Source organism: Manduca sexta, chromosome 19 (genome assembly GCF_014839805.1).
Source record: "Manduca sexta isolate Smith_Timp_Sample1 chromosome 19, JHU_Msex_v1.0, whole genome shotgun sequence".
Classification (NCBI taxonomy): Eukaryota; Metazoa; Arthropoda; class Insecta; order Lepidoptera; family Sphingidae; genus Manduca; species Manduca sexta.
Genome location: NC_051133.1, coordinates 7,440,702 through 7,460,524, shown reverse-complemented (window position 1 = coordinate 7,460,524; position 19,823 = coordinate 7,440,702). Strand labels below are relative to the sequence as shown.

Sequence of the window (19,823 nt, the reverse complement as noted above, 5' to 3'; positions counted from 1 at the left end):
ATGTTTCGTAAAATATTAACGTGTGACCCTATCCTCGCAATTTAATACAATAAATCTATACTATTATATAAAGCTGAAGAGTTTGTTTGTTTGTTTGTTTGTTTGTTTGTTTGTTTGTTTGAACGCGCTAATCTCAGGAACTACCGGTCCAAACTGAAAAATTATTTTGCGTTGGATAGCCCTTTGTTCGTGGAGTGCTATAGGCTATATATCATCACGCTATACCCAATAGGAGCGGAGCAGTAATGGCTAATCTCAGGAACTACCGGTCCAAACTGAAAAATTATTTTTCGTTGGATAGCCCTTTGTTCGTGGAGTGCTATAGGCTATATATCATCACGCTATACCCAAAAGGAGCGGAGCAGTAATGGCTAATCTTAGGAACTACCGGTCCAAACTGAAAAATTCTTTTTGTGTTGGATAGCCCTTTGTTCGTGGAGTGCTATAGGCTATATATCATCACGCTATACCCAATAGGAGCGGAGCAGTAATGGCTAATCTCAGGAACTACCGGTCCAAACTGAAAAATTATTTTTGCGTTGGATAGCCCTTTATTCGTGGAGTGCTATAGGCTATATATCATCACGCTATACCCAAAAGGAGCGGAGCAGTAATGGCTAATCTTAGGAACTACCGGTCCAAACTGAAAAATTCTTTTTGCGTTGGATAGCCCTTTGTTCGTGGAGTGCTATAGGCTATATATCATCACGCTATACCCAAAAGGAGCGGAGCAATAATGGCTAATCTTAGGAACTACCGGTCCAAACTGAAAAAATCTTTTTGCGTTGGATAGCCCTTTGTTCGTGGAGTGCTATATGCTATAAATATATCATCACGCTATACCCAATAGGAGCGGAGCAGTAATGGCTAATCTCAGGAACTACCGGTTCGAACTGAAAAAATCTTTTTGTGTTGAATATCCCTTTGTTTTTGGAGTGCTCTAAGTTATATATCATCACGCTATGACCAATAGGAGCGGAGCAGTAATGGCTAATCTCAGGAACTACCGGTTCGAACTGAAAAATTCTTTTTGTGTTGAATAGCTCTTTGTTTTTGGAGTGCTCTAAGTTATATATCATCAAACTATGACCAATAGGAGCGGAGCAGTAATGGCTAATCTCAGGAACTATCGGTTCGAACTGAAAAAATCTTTTTGTGTTGAATAGCCCTTTGTTTTTGGAGTGCTCTAAGTTATATATCATCACGCTATGACCAATAGGAGCGGAGCAGTAATGAAACATGTTGCAAACACGGGGACAATTTATTAGTTTTGAGAGCTTCCGTTGCGTGCGCTGCGTAAACGGTTAAAGTTATGCAACAATGATGTATGACGGGATTGTTCCTCTTAAAAAGTTGTAAAAAATATATTATAAAACATAGTCCCCCGCTGCATCTGTCTGCCTGAACGTGTTAAACTCAAAAACTACCCAACGTATTAAGATGAAATTTGGTATGGAGTCAGTTTGAGACCCTGGGAAGAACATAGGGTCCCGGGAAACCACTACTTTTATAACGGAAAACTTTAGCCTGAAAAACTTTATAACGCGGGCGGAGCCGCGGGCAAAAGCTAGTCTTCTATAAAATTTAAAAAGAACTTCTTAAATCAATTGTATAATTTATCGAATTGGATTTAGATGAAATACATTGAAAGAATATTATTATGAATGCTATAAACTAGCTGAACTAAACAAGTCATAAGGTCAGTCTCATAAAGTTTACACCTTTTCGTACCTGTACTGCCGTATATTGTGAGCATTTTACGTAACATTGCCGAAAATATTTTATGTGTCACCTATACGACTTTTTACTAACCTCATATAAATTGCTATCAGAGGCAAAAGGTCTTTAGACCGAAACAAAATACATTGTTCCGATACGGATTGGTTTGTCACAAGAATATAAGCCATTACAGTCAGAGCAGTTTAATGGGTTATCAGATTGGTCATCGGACAGTCGATGCCTCTTTTTTTCAAAAATATAATACAAACCATAATTTTAATAATAATAATATTTAATATAATAATACCTATTGTATTTTAAATGCACCAAAAGGAATAGTATCCATAATAATCTTCTTATCGCAGTTTAAAAGAAGCTTACCCATTAACGACACAAAGGGAATGGTAATTAACTACAAGACTACATTTCTTGTCTTTATGAACGCGACTTGAATAATTACTTCCATCGGTAACTGTTCAATTGGAAACTGATGTTTCAGCTGAACGGCTAGAATACCACTTTCATATTAATAACAGCGGTTCTTTCACCCACCATTTCTTACATATTTTTTACAATTACAACAAATTAATACGATAATTCAAGATTCATTTAAAAGCCTTGCCCGTTCAAACAATAAATTAAACAAACATTAACTCGACAATAAATGTATGCAATTCTTAATACACGCTATATCGCAATATAAATACACTGTCGAGCGTACGATTATACCAAAAAACGCGGACATAATTTTAAATTTATTGAAATCTGTCCTTAATCAAAAATTACCAAGTGCAATCATGTTCGAAATTCAGTAAGTAGGCAATATCGTACAAGGCCGCCGGTGGCGCCGGTGATTTATTATAATTTAAGAAATAATAAAAAGCCAACAAGATGAAGCGATAAATTCAAGCACATCCTCGTGTTGATTGCGAGCACGCGTGAGTTTGGCAATAAGATTAATTGTTTACGACCATATACGCCCTGCACGCCCCTGCCTTGAAATATGATAAGACTGAACAAGCGTTTTTTGTGCCGATGCTCTTTCTCTCTGAAATATGGAGACGCGATGTCTCCCCGTTACCAATAAATGCACTTAATACAAACAAAATAAATCTCCGTGACTATGCTTCGAGAATAAAACTGAGCGAGCAGTGAATAAGTTACTGTTTAACAAACTTGTGATATTTATAGTATGGAGTTAATTCAGTTTCTTCCAGATAGACGGACTAAAAATATTTTATTGTCATAACTTTAAATGAAAGAAGTAAAATTACTAACATGCCTCAATGAATATACTAGACTTAAATTATTTTTTCGGAAGCAGGGAAGCAATCGAAAATAATACCTTTTTATTCAATAAAATCAGGTATACAAAGAGGAGTAATGACTTTTAAATGTCTCATGCCATTTCCAAAATTGCTCCGAGATTTTATATTTGAATGAAAACCAATTTATTCGATAAATATAAAGTTGCTTAAAAATTTCAAGCAAATTTTAAAACAATATTTTTAAACTTTATGATTTTAAGATATTAAAGGTGTTCGTACAGGCACTTTGTTTTACCGTTCTGTTGCATTTTGGAATACAATTTCAGTTTAAAAGTATACACGCAAAATAACAAGTTTCACATAAAAAAGTACAATGTTAAAGCATCGAATTTTAAAACATTTTATATTTTATCTTCTCGTATTTTCATATCAGAAAAAGAAGTTAAATCCAGTTCATATCACAAAGTCTGCAGGCAGTAGCCCGCAGTCTCTTTATAAAGCATCAGTGGGGAGCCCTTGTGAAATTAATTACACTCATCCAACCGCCGGGTTCCGCTAAGAATTTTAAAACTGCTTCATTAATATAAGTCACTTAAGAGATCACGGCTTGTTTAAATGTATGAACGAAACTAATCTTACAGATTGTTTATAAATAAAACATTCGTAGAATAATGGTTTTAGTTTTTCTCATGTTGAGAATTCAAAATAATATGTTTATGAATGAATGCATCACTTTATTTTTCTTATATCTTTGCGAGGACTATAAACTATACCTGATACCTATAGTAGTTATGTTAAAGAAAATGTGTGTTTATCATATTTCAAGGCTGAAGCTACTGACGTGGACTCCTCATGTTCTAAATTTACTGTATTTCTATCGATAATAAGACAAAAGATGACGCTGGTGTACAGATGACCCTATGGATCGCTATAGATATAGGGAATTAGTGGCGGGAAATACTAGTCACGCGGGCGAAGCGGCGAGCAACACCAATTTTTTTTATTTTATTTATTCCTGCTTGAATAACGAGACGGCCTTGCTGTTCGTCCGATGGTAAGCGATACGACCGCCCATAAACAATAGAAACACCATCCAACACCTTGAATAACAAAGTATTGTTTGGTATTCCACTGCGCTCGCCATCCTGAGACATGAGATGTTGAGTCTCATTATGTCCAGTAGTTACATTGCCTACAGTGTCCTTCAAACCGGAACACAACGGCGGCCGAAATAGACATTACGGTGGTACCTACCCAGGAGGACGCTCGCACTTGACAGACCTACCACCAGTATAAATTTAGAAATGTAGTAACAGTTGTTCATACACAAAGGTGCATATCGTAAATCATGCAGAGAACACACGTGTTACAACATTTTAAACGTGAACCTCGGAGTCAGAGCGGAAAATATAGTAAACAACTTACAAAAACTTTACATATTCGTTTACATAAACAAATAAAATTACTTATGGTAATTATTTGTTTATAGAAAAAGGAATTGGTGACTGATTAATAAATGAGTAATAAATCATTGATAAAAAGTTTGAATTGAGTTCCATTATAACAGACGTAGCTATGAATTATGACATTTACTTCAAAATAATATTTGTACAAGTACGATATAATGTAGTGAATAGAGATAAATAAAAACTTTGGAGCAAAAACATGGACGCAGCAAACCCAAGTATACATTATGAAAGCAGCCTAATATCCTTGGATATATAAAAAAGAAATTCTATCTAAAGAACATCCATAACATGTTTGTTTCTTAGGAAAAAATATGACTTCCGATTTAGGTGAGTGACTTTGGTAAAATTAGGGTTCGTGTCGTGACAACAAATAGGCTCTGATTTGGGTAAAGATTTATTTCTTATTTCTTACCAATTTCAATAACTGTTTTATAGGTTTTGCATTCATATATTTTTACATCTGGGCGCTACATCAATTACGTTATACTAAAATAATTCTTAATTACAATATGGCATACATATAACTAAAGTAATATTATTAAATTAAACAGTCGTACCTTTATGTCTACCATATGAACTTATAGCAACTTATTTATACATTTGTATTGCGCGGCGTACCTGTCTCTTCGCGGTTTAAATCGTGAAAATTTAATCAAAATCGGTAGAGTAGCACTGTGCGCGCTCTAATCGCGCTTTTGGATTCGCAACGCGTGCAAGACAAATACTGCTTTATTATTATGACCAGAGATGAGATTTTGTGGATCACCCTTTACACTGTTATTGCTATACTTAAATGTTATTGAAATGCGTTGATTTCAACATTGGGCGTTGCAGTCACTTGCAATAAAATTACTAAAAGTTACAATTGAGTGTTATTTTTATTGCTTCTTAATGTGATTTCTTTTTGGGGAGAAATGACTAATGTTTATTATAGTCTGGTAAAGTGGATATCTATAATTTAGAACGGAAAAGTCGTTGTTATTTCTTTGATTTTCTCTCTACGCTTCACGAAAAAATACGCGGCTAAAATTCATTTGCATTAATCCTGCTAATAAGAATTAGGAACGTCTAAGGGTACATTTCAAAAGGACCTCACTATTTAATTATAATAAATGACATTTGTAGAACTTATTCAAAACCACTCATAAATTTCTCAAAGAATATAATAGATATCATAGTAAGTATACGAAGTGCTGTTATGGAAATTCATCAGATAAAAAAACACTCTTCTTAGCTGATTCGAGGGAAAAATTACGTTCACAAATTTTTTTTTGCACAAAGTTGGTCAGCAGTTAAGATTCCCTAAAAGATGGTTTAACGCGGATCCATTAAAAAGATTTGATTAAATTAATTTATTTAACTACAAACTTGAGACCAGTTTCCTCTCTGTACGTCGTTTTTTGGGCCTCCGCCCGCAGTCGACTGCTTCATTACAATTTATTTTGTGTGGGCGAAAAAACACTTGTAAGTATCCAACTTTATTCGTAGTGCACATATTAATCAGTAAGTCGTTTTCCGTAAACATTAATATTGACTATCGAGTACAGTACAGTACAGTACTCTAGTATTATTTTTCACGTTATCGTATCGTTAACATAGTGGTTTTGTTTAAGTAAAATTTTGTATGGAAAATTTAACAGCCCCTCGTGAGCTTATTTCAAACAAAATACAGCAGCGTGCGTGTAAATTTCGAATAATAAATCAAGTGACCATAGTAACGGTATGCTTAAATTGTATAAAAATTTTACAGTATTACTACCTATTTCTTACTATTACTAATAATATAATATATCCTATCACCTATTTCTTTATTTTTTCGTATATAATGGTCAATCAATTATCGATAAATACATAAACGTTTTTGATACGAAAACTATACGAAAATGCGTAAATTCCAGCTAGGAGAACAGTTTTGTAGTACTACGTACGGAAGATTCTTGTTTAAGGTTTGCATTTCAAACTCTTCGATGGTGAGATAAGCTGATTTCTCAGTATTTACTTCAAATGTAATAAGTTTTTCTCTGAGAAATGAGTAATGTTTACGTTTTATTATCTCGATTAACAGGATTTTTGTAAAGCCTTGGTGATTAATGTAATTTATGCTCTATAGCATTTAATTGCACACAGCGCCATGAATAATTAGTTACTTTTATAATAATCACATGCCCAACAATTTAATTAATATAATAAATTTCTATTAACTTTTTTATGTTGCGGAACTATTTTATATTGCAAGAATCTTGAAGAGAAATTAAATAGAGATCTGTCGCACGGTATTACAACGAAAAATGGTGTCCAATTTCAGTAACCGCACATTTCTTTGCTAATGAAACGACAGTAATTTGTTTCAGCGAATGTCTTTGTCTTCTATGCTGACTTCGCCTTTCTCAACAATGCATTCGTGAACGACCATTTCTCAAAGGGACGTGATTAAAATACTCTCATGAGTTTTAATATGTTATTCTGACTCGTAGTTTACTTGGTATCTTAGATGGCATTTCATATTAATAACATCAATTCTTAGTACTATCAATTTATTTTTCATTCAATGAAAAGTCATAAAATATCCTAGTGGCTAACCACTATGAATATTCCTAGTGGTTAGCCACTAGGAATATTTTCAGTTATATATTTATATTCCATCGGTTGTGACAACGATCCCAAGTTTTGCTATTAAAATAATTGATTTACGAGTTTTGATGCTAAAATATATTCCAACGATTAAAACTTTTAAGTAAATTATTCCTTCAATATAACTAAAGATATATTTGTTGGAAGTCCAACAATCGATATTATTGCTCACTTTCGAACTACACGTACCAATTTATGCAGAGTGGAATATTTACCATGTAATATAACAATAACTGGACTAAGCCCTAATTCCTCTCAGTACTACAAGATGCCCGTAAGCAGCATTGAGATAATATATAATACAAGACTGATATTATTTTATGTGTGGTACTAAATTATTTATTAAGTTTGAAACATTTTACAAAATTAGAAAAGTATATTAAAATTTACCTCGACAACGTAATATATTTAAACTCAGATTTATTTACAATAAAATTTTGTATTATACAATTTCGGTAACAATTAAAGCTCATAAAGTGATTTAAATATTAATAATAATATGATAAATATTAAGAAGAAAGAAGAAGATGATGAATATTTAATTAACCATCACCTAATATACACATTTACGACAAAATGTTCGACAGTAATTGATTATAATAAAATGATGTTACGTTTCCCGTGTCTTGTCACTTATCACTGTTTCAAGAACAAGAATAACAACTTGTTACTGTCTTCGTCAATCCATCTTACATTGACCTTTAGCGTGTCGAGATTTCATGCTCGACGAAAGATGATAGGTCGCACACAAATAAAAAATCGTCCACAAAAAATTGTAGGATTATTTTCTTTTTCGTCTACAACGATTGCTAGGTATTCGTGTCTTGTTCCAATAATGATCCTAGACCGAACCCTTAAAATATTTTTTTAAAGCAAAAACGACATGATTTTCCATGGATCCAGCAGAGCCGCGATGCTTCATAATATACACACGACATTCGCTTCATCTTGCAAAATTTTACTTGAACTATAATTTCACATCATGTTAAAAAAAAATTACAGTGAATGGTATTTTATAAAAAGTCTGCGTAATAATAATGATTTGATTCTATTATTTCTTGAGACCACCCTTGTTTGATTAGGGTATCGACGTTAGCAACAAAACTCAGTAATGACATTGCAGACGTTAAGCATTCATTTGTTTCATTTAATTGGATAGTTACAAAATTGTTTTGGTAAAAATAGTTCCTTGAATAATATACAAATAGATAAACACCTTTGAAATCAAAGAATTCGAAGGTTTAACAAATTAAGGAAACGTCAAGATTGGAAGGGCGGAATGCAAATGACAAAATTTCAGTGTCACTTAAAGGACAAGTTGAGTTGGGCTCTATAGAAATACCTACCTACATTCCGAAGATTAATGTAATGGTTTAAAATTCATTTATTTTGTTTGGACAGAATTTGTGTAAGCATAGCTTTAAAATAATAAACGGCCGAATTATAATACGGCTTTTTAAGTTGTAAAGCCAATGCCTCCGTTGCACTAAATTATTAAATCCATAAACTTAGGGCCTGTTTCAGAAGTTTTATTTTTGACTATATATATAGTATTCATGTTATTTTCATTTATTAGGAAGCACAGATTAAAGTGGGACTTTTGTATCTGATCGGCTTATTACGTGACGAGTAGTTTTTACTCAGACGTCGTGAAACAACTCCTAATGGGTTTAAAAACTTAATCCAAAGAAGAATCGTAACGGTACATTTTTCGAAATCTCCTCAAAACGTAAAATAATCATATGGATCACAAAATTGTAAGCATTATAGTAGCACTAGTAACCCGCAACGATGGTGCAATTTTTTTTTATCTTTATTTAAGGAGCTTGGTCGTTATTCCACGACTATGTCGCTCCGTACGTCCACTATTACCCGTGCCTACTAACTTTTGATGAAATCAAAATATTTTTTTAATAAAGCCCTAGCCTAAAAAACTATTTATACTGCCCACATTAAAGCTCAAAGTATGAGGTCCACTCCGCATGTACTCCGGGTGCAAACATTTGGCATGTTAGTCAAATTGAAACACATCTAGCAACAACAATCCCATCTGGCTGTGACCAAATCATTTACGCTAGTCATTTTTCTTCTATATTTTATTTTATTGTTTATACTTTCTATTTATGAATGATGAATGAATTTTACACTCGGAAATCCATGTTTTTTTTTCGACTAAAACCAACGAATTACATAATATTTTTACTAATACCCGTTCTAAATTTCAAGATATCATTTCCAGCTGTCTGCAACATAACTTTATATAATACTAGCTTTTGCTCGCGGCTTCGCCCACATGAAGGAGTTTTCCGGAATATTTTTTTTCCGACTTACTTGATATTTATCGTTATATTATGACCAAATTACACAAAATCATTATAAATAGTAACATATATATTATTCTGATGTATAACTAATATTACTGTAAAGTTTCATCCAAATCCGTTCAGTACTTTTTTCATGAAAGAGGAACAAACATACATAAATACATCCATACATCCATCCTCACAAACTTTCGCATTTATAATATTAATAGGATGTATGACCCAAATTGTTCACCCATTAATCGACATACATAATATAAAGAGACACTTGTTTGACATCACGTCACATTTTTATACGTCTAGTGCATATTGACTTATTTTTCATCGTGAAAGCGTATTTAATCACCTTTACTGAAGAAAATAAAACCCGGTATTAAATGCAGTAGTTAATAACTGCCGGTCACAGTTGTACTTTAATTTAAATCATCAGTACCAAAATTCGTGAAAATATATATTTCACCCTCTCACTTTATTACCTCACTATAAAAGCTCTAATTTATTTTGATCAATATTTTGTTTGACGCATCTTGTCACGATATCGTCTTGAGCGATAAATATTTATGTCGAAACCATCTGCACTTGTACATTCCGTACTAAGCAAGCTTTTAAAGTGGCTTTTACATTTGTTTTATTGTGGCGTAAATAAATGAGTCTGCGGATCATAAAAATCATAATTCACTTACAAGCTTCATTTTACATCAACAATAGTATAAAGTATCATATAGATGGGTGTGGCTCGCGGTTTCATCCGCATAAAAAGCCTTTCCCGCTAAAGAAATCTCTAGGACAATGTACGACGCCAGCGCCATTTTTTTAAAAATCGCAATAATAAATCCATTATTTCCCATGGGAGTAAATTACAGGAATAAAAAGTTTCCTATGTGTTAATTCAGGACATGATTAACACCCGTGGGCCAAATTCCATCCAAATTCGTTCAGTTATTGCTGCGTGTAATTTAACATATAACATCCAAACATTATTAGAAACTTTTGCAATTATAATATTAACAAGTATGATAAGAACTAAGATAATAAAGTAGATAGGAATAAAGATAATAAAGAAGTAAGAAAAAAATATGATATAGAGTACTTAGGTAAATATTATATTCTATCATTATTTTAGATTCTAATATTTTTTCTATTCTATATTTATTTTTAATCGCAGATTTTTTCCGTGCGTGTTTAATCCCTATTAATTATTCTTGCCCTTTTATTGTCAGTTTTCCTCTTTTGTTTTATAAGGATACTTTATTAGAAGTCCTTGGATCACCAATGGCCAGAAAGACTTATTCGTCTAGACAAATTGAACTACGTAATAATATATACTTCGTTCCAATGACTATTAACATCTGGTTGGGATAAAATTTTGTCAATTGTTACCCTGAACCTGAACAATTGACTGTGTCCTACTTTTACTTTTTTTTATATCTCAACATAATCAACACAAATCTAGAGTAGATTTGTTTGTAATATAAGTTAATTTAATTTAAACTGATCTCATTAAAACCGATAACTGTCTCCACTTTAGAAAAATGATTTGTATAGACTGTTTGACTAATGTAAAAAAAAACACTGTATTTAATTCAAATATTATAAATATTTGTTATATATAAAATAAATAAAAAACAGTATACGTAGTTAGAGTTTTACCCCCTTATTCATAGACGTTTTTTATCTAAGGACGGAGTGACGGATGTGTTAAGTAAATGATGATGTCACGTACATATGTTTAAACAAAAGAAAACAGAAAGAGTATATTTTAGTTAGTTTTATCACATAATCAAACTTTAGTCAGGGCAGAGCTACGTGCAAATATTATATTTTATAATTTTATAATAAACTGATACTCAAATTTTTTTTTGGTTTGGATCAATACTAAAAAGCTGTAAAAATGTCGGTTTAATATTACGAACATTATCTAACATCATTTTTACTTTCCAGTAGACAAAATCTGAATGGAAATTTATTGGTTACAAAATATATTTCGCGCACATCTTTTATTTTCACTAAAGAGAAACCTTGTTATACAGGTTCATAGTACGTTTTTTTAATTACATATTCTTTTTTTTAAATATCTGTAAAATAAATTACTGTAAAATGAAAATATTAATAACATTTTGTAAACGCGGAGACCGAGACTTCTGTGAACAGCGTCGCTTTTCTCGGAGCTACTAATTCCAGGGTAGTCACAAAATACCTTCTTATAAATTATAATAAGATGTTGTAACATAAACAAGTGTATTACAATATTAACATAGTCCTCACCTAGCTTATTATTAGATTATACGCCACATTGTCTATGGTCATTCTCCATCATGAAAACGCAAAAGACGGTCTAAGACTACGGTTCCACATTGTAAGCCTTCTGCAGTTTATATACGATAAAAAATATCTGTAATAATTAAGTATATTATCATCTCGTACCACGTAAAAATAATCAGCACTAACAAATAAAATTTACACAAGAAATTATATAAAATTATTATACTTTATTTTACTTAATAGGCAATTTCAAATTTATTTATACAAAAATAAACAGTAATTACGATCGAACTATTAATATAATTTGTATGTCCGTAATAATAACTTGTTCTATAGTTTCGTCATCCACACTAGCTTACTCGTACTTCCGAAGCAAGCATCGAATGCTGGGGGGGCTAATATCAGTGCAATCTATCAATTACTTTATTGGTTACTATTAAGATTGAATATCGGTTGTTCGTTCACACGTTGTGAAATCATAATAGTACGTAATTGTAGCGGACACGTAGCCGGCAGGTAAGTGAGGTAATCCAGCTGAATGTGGATGCTAACTGGCTGCAAATGGTTTACTGGATATGGAGCCAAGTTCTATTAAGCTGGGTAATAGTTATGAATCAGTTACAGGGCTGCCACCACGTTTCTGTATTTATCGACAATGTAAATAGGGAAGAATCTCTCAAACTTTCGGCCGTAGTATTATATTATTCTCAATAAACCTTTTTCTGGCAAAGGAAAAAGTTATGTTTATGTTATTTCTTTTGAAGACATATATTTTTGTAAAGATGATAAGTATATGCAAATTAAAAATATAATATACAGACATAGTAAATGTACTACTACATAAAGCTTTTAACTAAGCTATGATGGTGACAGCCCTAATAGTGGGTTGAACCGCGTATCACACCGGTCGTCGAATGTGGAGCACGCGGCGGCAAGCGGCGATGCCTCCGACAAAAAATCAGTGTAAGCTGTACACGAAGGCGCTGCGGTCGCGCGCTCGCTCCCACACCGCGCCCGCAACACGGCCGCGCGTCCGACTAGCGCCGCGCGAACTCACCCACTTCATAACTTCACACAACTTTGACAAACTTTGATACAATTTAAAAGTAAAATAGTAGGCTCTACCCGCTGTCTGAAAAACTAACACAGTGTAAACGTAAAGTGTAAAGTGTCATACTGTTGGTAGGTGTGTTAAAGAACATATGGCCGTGGCCAGAGGTCCGCTCGTGAGCCGATAGAATCACGAGCGAGCACGTGTGCCTATTGCCGTCTGGAGGCTCACCATTCACTTCACCTATTTTATCATCTCACACTCGCATTGAACTGTTTTCGAAAGTACAGATTACATTAGTCATCACACCTAATCAGGTACACGATAAACTTGATTTGCTCTTACTGACGCAAACAAACATGATTCTAACATTTAACGCAATGATACGGTTACTCAAGTATTTAATTTGTATCAATAAACTTTAATACCGTTCAGAATAAATGCTGAATATTGATATTTGTCGTGTAAAAAGATTTTATAAGGTTCAAACTCGGCTGATCTATGCAAGGTAAGCATTTACTTGGCGTCAGTACAGTAATTATAATTACTTAATTATATAGTTTAAAATCTTTCAATTTCAAAGTTCTAGTGACTACATAATTTATTTACTGCATATTACCGAACACATAATAAAGATATTTTCTAATATAGCTTCCATATCGAAGCAGGCTATGAGACTACTCTAATACTACTAGTCCTGGGTTCCACGCCTGCACTGACACTAACTTTTGATCTGTAAATATTTAATTCTAAACTGAATGTCGTAGTACTGGAACTGTAACTGTTTTTTATATCCAGTTCATTTAATGATATATTTACTATAATATTGTATAAGTATAAATAATATAATTATTACAATCATTACCAAAATATATAACGAATACGTAAAACTAAAAACTGATAATAATCATATGAACCTTATCCTTAACAAAATATGTTCTATTTCCATTTCAGAATGTTAGAAAAATTTAAGATATTAAAATGTTTAACGATACTCCAATGTGACAACAATTTCAAAAAATATATGTTACTTTTTTATTTTTAATCTATATTCTAATAATTATTTGAATCAATCAAACCAAAACACATACGTAAGTAGTATGTATAAGCTTTAAATAATATGTAACTATTAAAATTATTTTCCCTTCAAAACACCCTTATCTATTCTCGACCCGAAAAATGCACAAAGGATATATGCAATTCGCAACAAGTTTGTACAATTTATTTAATATTAATCTGTACAATTAATATGGTTTCATTATTTAATAAGTAATTGATAAATCAGAAAAATAAGATGGTATCCATAATTTGTAAATCTATCATTCGAACTACAAAAAATTCATGGCCTTATATTTCTAAGATTTCTATATTGGAAAAACAAAAATACTTTTAGAAAAAAATCCATTCGTATTTTGTATGAAATAATCTTTTCTACAGAAAAAAAACTTATAATAACAATAACATGATAATGTTATAAACAAATAAAAACATAATATTATTATTAATAACCTATTATATTCTTGCCAAACAACAATCAGAATACATCATATTTTTGTAGCTACATAGCAGTAACGCTACATTTCAACGTCCTTTAAATGTTTCAACAACATGATTAATGAAAATCTCAAATTATCAAAACCATGACAAATTACTAAGACATGAATTTATTTACTTGCGTATTTATAACAGTGAGCATTATATCATTAATCAAGAAATAGCTAAAAGCAGTACAGCAACTGATACGTAATAAAGTATTAATATTACTAGGTCAATTAATTTCCGATCTCATCGAATATGCTTGAACATGTAAATATATGTACTAATCATTATATTGTTCGGTGTAATGTCGTCTAACTTATTCAACCTACTTTGCGTTTTTGGCAAGACGTCTAAGTGGATAGAGTCCGACTTTTTATTAAATTGTCTCAGCTTATAATCACAGTCATACGGTCATTGATACGGAACCTCTTTACATGACGTTTTCTTTACATCAAAGCAAACTCATTTTACATTTCCTATGCTATATTATTCGCTAGACTTCTTCTGTACGCTCATTTTATTCAACTTATCCTCCATATAAAGCTTTTTTCATATATTTGATTGTCGCGTAAATGGATACACTGTTTAAAAAATTCTGGGTAAATTTCAGCTTAGTATTCTACAACGGTCAGAGTCAGGTTCAGAAATAGAGAGTCCTATTTTAGAATTCTATACAGCTTCAATAAAAAAAAAAATATAAATATTTGTTATCCATCGACGGTTTTTGGCAGAATGTGTGCAGAAGTAAAGATGAATATGTGTTTTCATTTTGTAACGCAATGTTAAAACGATAGTGTATAACAATAATAAAATTCTTTAAATCTCATAAATAATTAAATGCAGTACTGACACGTATTTAAACATTACGAAGCCCAAAGAGTTCACGCAGATTCCGCAAAACTACCTAAAAACTTTGCAAATGAGCTATCGACGTTGACTTTTGTAAGTAAACTCCTAGAAAGGGTTTCGTAGAGTACTAACCGCGACGTGCCAATGTAAAAGTTTTCCGCAAGAGGGCCTTCATGAATAGGCAATTCCAAGTGTTTCCGATCACATTGGTAATTTCTTGGGTACTCGCCAAACCTCATTACCAATAAACTCCGGTTTCATACGACGTGTCTCTTTTCAACTTTACTAAATGTATTTAAATTGTTTCGACACAAAGCAATAGCAGCAACTATGCGCTCCGACTCGCTAATGTATTGTCTACATTGAAAAACCTGAACAACAGTTTCAATTTAACACTCCAATATCAATTTCAATTCAGAATTTATATTCCACAACACGTTATGGCACTTGTGGCTGACAAGTTTAACGGCTCGTGCGTATTTTATTAACTGCCTAAATATCACAAAAGAAAAACGCAAATATTTATCATCCCGGGAGAGCTAAAACTCGGTTCTGTCTCCGACGTGATGTACCGATGTACATCGCAGCGTTATAAACTTGTCGGATTGTTATTTATGATCAATTCTATCGGTTTTTTCCCTCAGCCGAAGAAACGAATAATTTATGTCTGCTATAAGTCATAAATTTATTGAGCCAATTGAAGAGAACAATGCTTAACAGACATTTGAGCCGTGCCGATTAGGTTCGTAAGAAAAATTGTTTACGGCGCCTTTTTAAACAACTTTTCATACCAGTTTTGAAAGTATAATTACTTAAAGTATATTTTGTTCTTTTACAGTCGAAAATTAATACGATGGGGATATATTTTTCTTTATTAACATAATGTCTGAATAATGGTTATGATTGTCGCGGTGGCATAAAAATATCAAATTGAAATATTATGGCCGATATGAATTACGGTTTCGTTACAACATAATGGAATAGCCCGCGGATTTTTCGATATAACATTCGCAGAATTTGCTTATGCTTTGTGGTAGAATAAATTAAGGACAGGTCATGCCATATTTTTTTAAAGTAATAATCCACAGCTTACATAGGTATTTTTTCAGACATGTGATCTAAAATAATCTTAATTGTGGTACCATATTTGAAAGTATGCATACCGCTTTAGGTTCGAAGGACTTGTGAAGCTATTAGTCAAATGAAGAATAATTTGCGAACGCATAAAATATACGATCATGCACTTATTCCGGATAAAACGTACCTGAAATTTAAGATCTCTATTCTCTATGTTTGTGAATAAACATTTCAGAAAAATATATTTTTTTCTCATTTATTGCAATCATAAATTTTGAGACATTATTTGTCCTGTACACTTTCTCAGATTTTATAATTGAAATTATATTTCTTTTAGTAAGTAAAACCATGAAGTACTAAAGTTTTAAATAATATGTTTCAACATTAAACTCCTTATTAATCAACATTTACAATATGAACGCCGCTTGTGGTTGGATGAGTGATTATTTTAACCCAATGCACAGATAAAACAAAATTAGTTTTCCAACACAGTGATAATTCCCAAACACAATTTGAACGAAAGGTTTAATTTACTAATGTTATCAGATAAACCAAATTAAATGGCGCGCTATGGGCGCGGGAGATACACAAAATCATCAAAAGTTTATCACACTCATGCGCGTTGACGTTGTCTCTAGTCTAATGGGTAGAACGTATCGACCTAGTTACATACTTTAACATACACGCACCTAACCATCATTTATCTGCTTAATTCATTCCTGTCACTACCAATAAACGCATAGAACGCAAACGATGCATATTCTGTCAATAACCAGGAAAATTCCTGTTACTCCTCTATGTTAAACAGAATAATGATGTGATTCTTCGTACGAATTCTAGAGTGGTTGTCGCAATCCATTAGCACGCTTTGATGTTTAGTTTTAAAACATGTGTGATGTCTATTCATTAATCATTACTAATTTGTTTCCCATTTTAATAGTTTGAAAGACGTAGGGAGCTATAGATCTGACTCGATTAACATACCGCCGCACTGCATTCAACTATAATGTGTGGTCGAGTACATTCATAAGTAGACATTTTTTTAATATTGTATGATGCTGCTTAAACCAGACAAATCTTGTCGTCTGTGTAAATTGTTCAGAGTGTTCTATGAAAGCCATAGCGCATGGCGAATTTCTAAACTGTATTTTTAGTATAACATGAGAAATCGACTTGCATGGAGCTTCTTACTCCTTGCTTATGTAACACACCACTCTCAGTAACAATTGGATTAGAGAATTCGATTCCAGGATTTCAACAATTTCCTCCAAGGCCAAATTACACAGGTATTGGCAATCTCGACCAAGCATCTTGCGATCCCTGAAAATAAAAATCAAGGTATTCGCAACCTTAAGATTTTACCTCAAATATCTTTTTCGTAATTCGCAATAATTGCGCAAGTTTAAATGTAATTTTAATTTATTCAAACTTACTAAATGCACTTGTTTTAGTATAGAAATTAGAAAATTATAAAACGTCTTAAATATGTTGATGTTTAGCAACGTAAAAATACCTAAATTAACCCACAGCCACTGTTACGTTGGCACTCGTCTTAAAATCGACAAAAGACTAGACGGATTAATCCGCGCAGTCGTAGAGATGTGATTCGCGGAATGAGAAAGCCATCCACAATACATAAACCACAAAGCAACTTAACTAGGGTTGTGTCTTAATAAAATTTGTATGTTTACTAGGTATAACCGCATTAAAATCTTCTCCAAAAAATATAGACGAATCGAGCACTTTGCTATAGAGAATATTCTTATATATATTGGATCTATGCTATTGTTAATACAGATAACACACAAACGTGCACACATATACGCATACATACAAACGCCTTTTATTAGGCAGAAGTGCAACCAGTGTACCAGCTTTTTGCCTTATGTTCCGGACCCTTGATGTAAAAAGGGGGCGAGTCTGTTGCTATACAATAATATATAATAGTAAAATAAAAATATAGTTCTACGCCATCGTGGCAATCATTATTTTATTTTCACTTTGAATAAAAGTGTAATATGAATGAATCACTCCTTTTTTAGCCGCGACGGCCAGTTTTAATGGAGATTAGCAAGATACATACATATAGATCACACGGGTGGACTCTATTCCTTCACTGTCGTAGTAGAAGTAGTCGAAAAAGTGTAGAAGAAGAAGAAGAAGAAGAAGAAAAAGTTTTTGTGTAATATAACAAAGCTCAAAAACGATTCTCATTTTATTGTACCTAAACTTAAAGCACCATGATTTGAAAATAATAAACTGTAAGTCCAACTAATTTACTCTCTTTGCCCTGAGAACAATTGGGTAAACACAATAACAATAAAGTAAACATCTTAAAGGCCCTTCGTCTCAAACTGTGACGAAACATTTAAGTATCTTCTCTATTTATTTCATATTATGTATGTAGGTCTACCCAAACATAAGGGTAAGTAGAGAACCATAACCAGATCCACGCTCAGCTTATTTTCGTTTCATAAAATTAGAAATGAGGAGCTTACTTATGAAAATGTAATAAATCCTAAATATTTATTACTTGCACTTCAAAGCATAAAACATTTTGACATGTATGAGGAAAAGAACTATAAGTTCAACGAATTATTCTTATTTTCCATTTACAAGTCCTTTGATAAATCTGTTGAACATCTTATAAATTAATATCAAACCATCCATAATATAACTCATCGTGGTTAAAAATATAAGTAAAGCTTCCCTCCCTTTGTTCCAAATATATTTTCTACTCCGGGAACTTTAAATGAATGATGTTACATGTTAAAATGACAGTTATGAGTGGTCGAACAGTAGTGATAATTAACTAAATAGTTCATTCAGTCACTAGAATGAGGTAGAGATTTGTTAAAATCACATTAAAAAATATTTATGAAGTGATAATTATGAAACAACTGTTCCGTTTCGTGATTTACGTCACAGCAAATAAATTTCAACTTCACATAAAACACATCAATAAGGAAATAGAAAAGGTATAACAAACTTAATCCTATAATACAGTTAAGATTTATTTTATTTTGGCGACATTAATTAATCAATTTAAACTTCAAAAATAATTTATTAAATTAAACCTTTTATATCATTAACGAGTAGTGAATTTGAGATTCCACACTAAAAAACTGAAACGGCAATGTAGCGACAGATCGCTTAATAAGGCCCCGACGTAACGGGGGGTAATCAAAATACAAGAGAAGTGCTATTATCTTAAAAAAAAACTCTTTAAGCTGTCTCAGGCATCATAACTGCGAATCGTTTAAAGGCCAAAAATTTCACAATTGCCTCCATTTCAAGACTATAGACATTTCAATGGTTGGGAAGCGGGGAAAAATGACTGCTGTTTTCATTAGCACGGTACGCGTAAATTATTTATTTTGAAGAAATAAATTATTCAATTTGGCGTCTAAGTTTTATCATTAACTTGATTTAAGTGCGTCACTATTTTACATTTTATGTTTTAAATAAACATGAATAAAACTGTTTTTTGCTATGCTTACAATATCTTAGGAAAATTTATTTCGAAGATTTACATCTACGCCCATTTACTATCTTTATACATATTGTCGTCTATTCCCAGATTAAAAATCAGAATCGAACCTCCATATCTCTGATAACTAAGAGGCAAGTTTTGATA

The 19,823-nt window shown here is 32.4% G+C and overlaps 1 protein-coding gene across 3 annotated transcripts in view; it reads left to right on the top strand.

Moving 5' to 3' along the window:
* The window catches only part of LOC115444004 (monocarboxylate transporter 10), a 109,047-nt gene that overhangs the window by 69,724 nt on the left and 19,500 nt on the right, over positions 1-19,823 (top strand). Inside the window, exon 1 of one of the 3 annotated variants that reach the window (XM_030169610.2) lies at positions 12,647-12,852. The exons of 1 other annotated variant lie outside the window; for it this stretch is intronic. The gene's annotated coding sequence lies outside the window, so the exon portion shown is untranslated. Of the gene's footprint in view, positions 1-12,646; positions 12,857-19,823 lie in introns of those variants that run through there. One more of the 3 variants, XM_030169611.2, reaches the window with a different exon arrangement.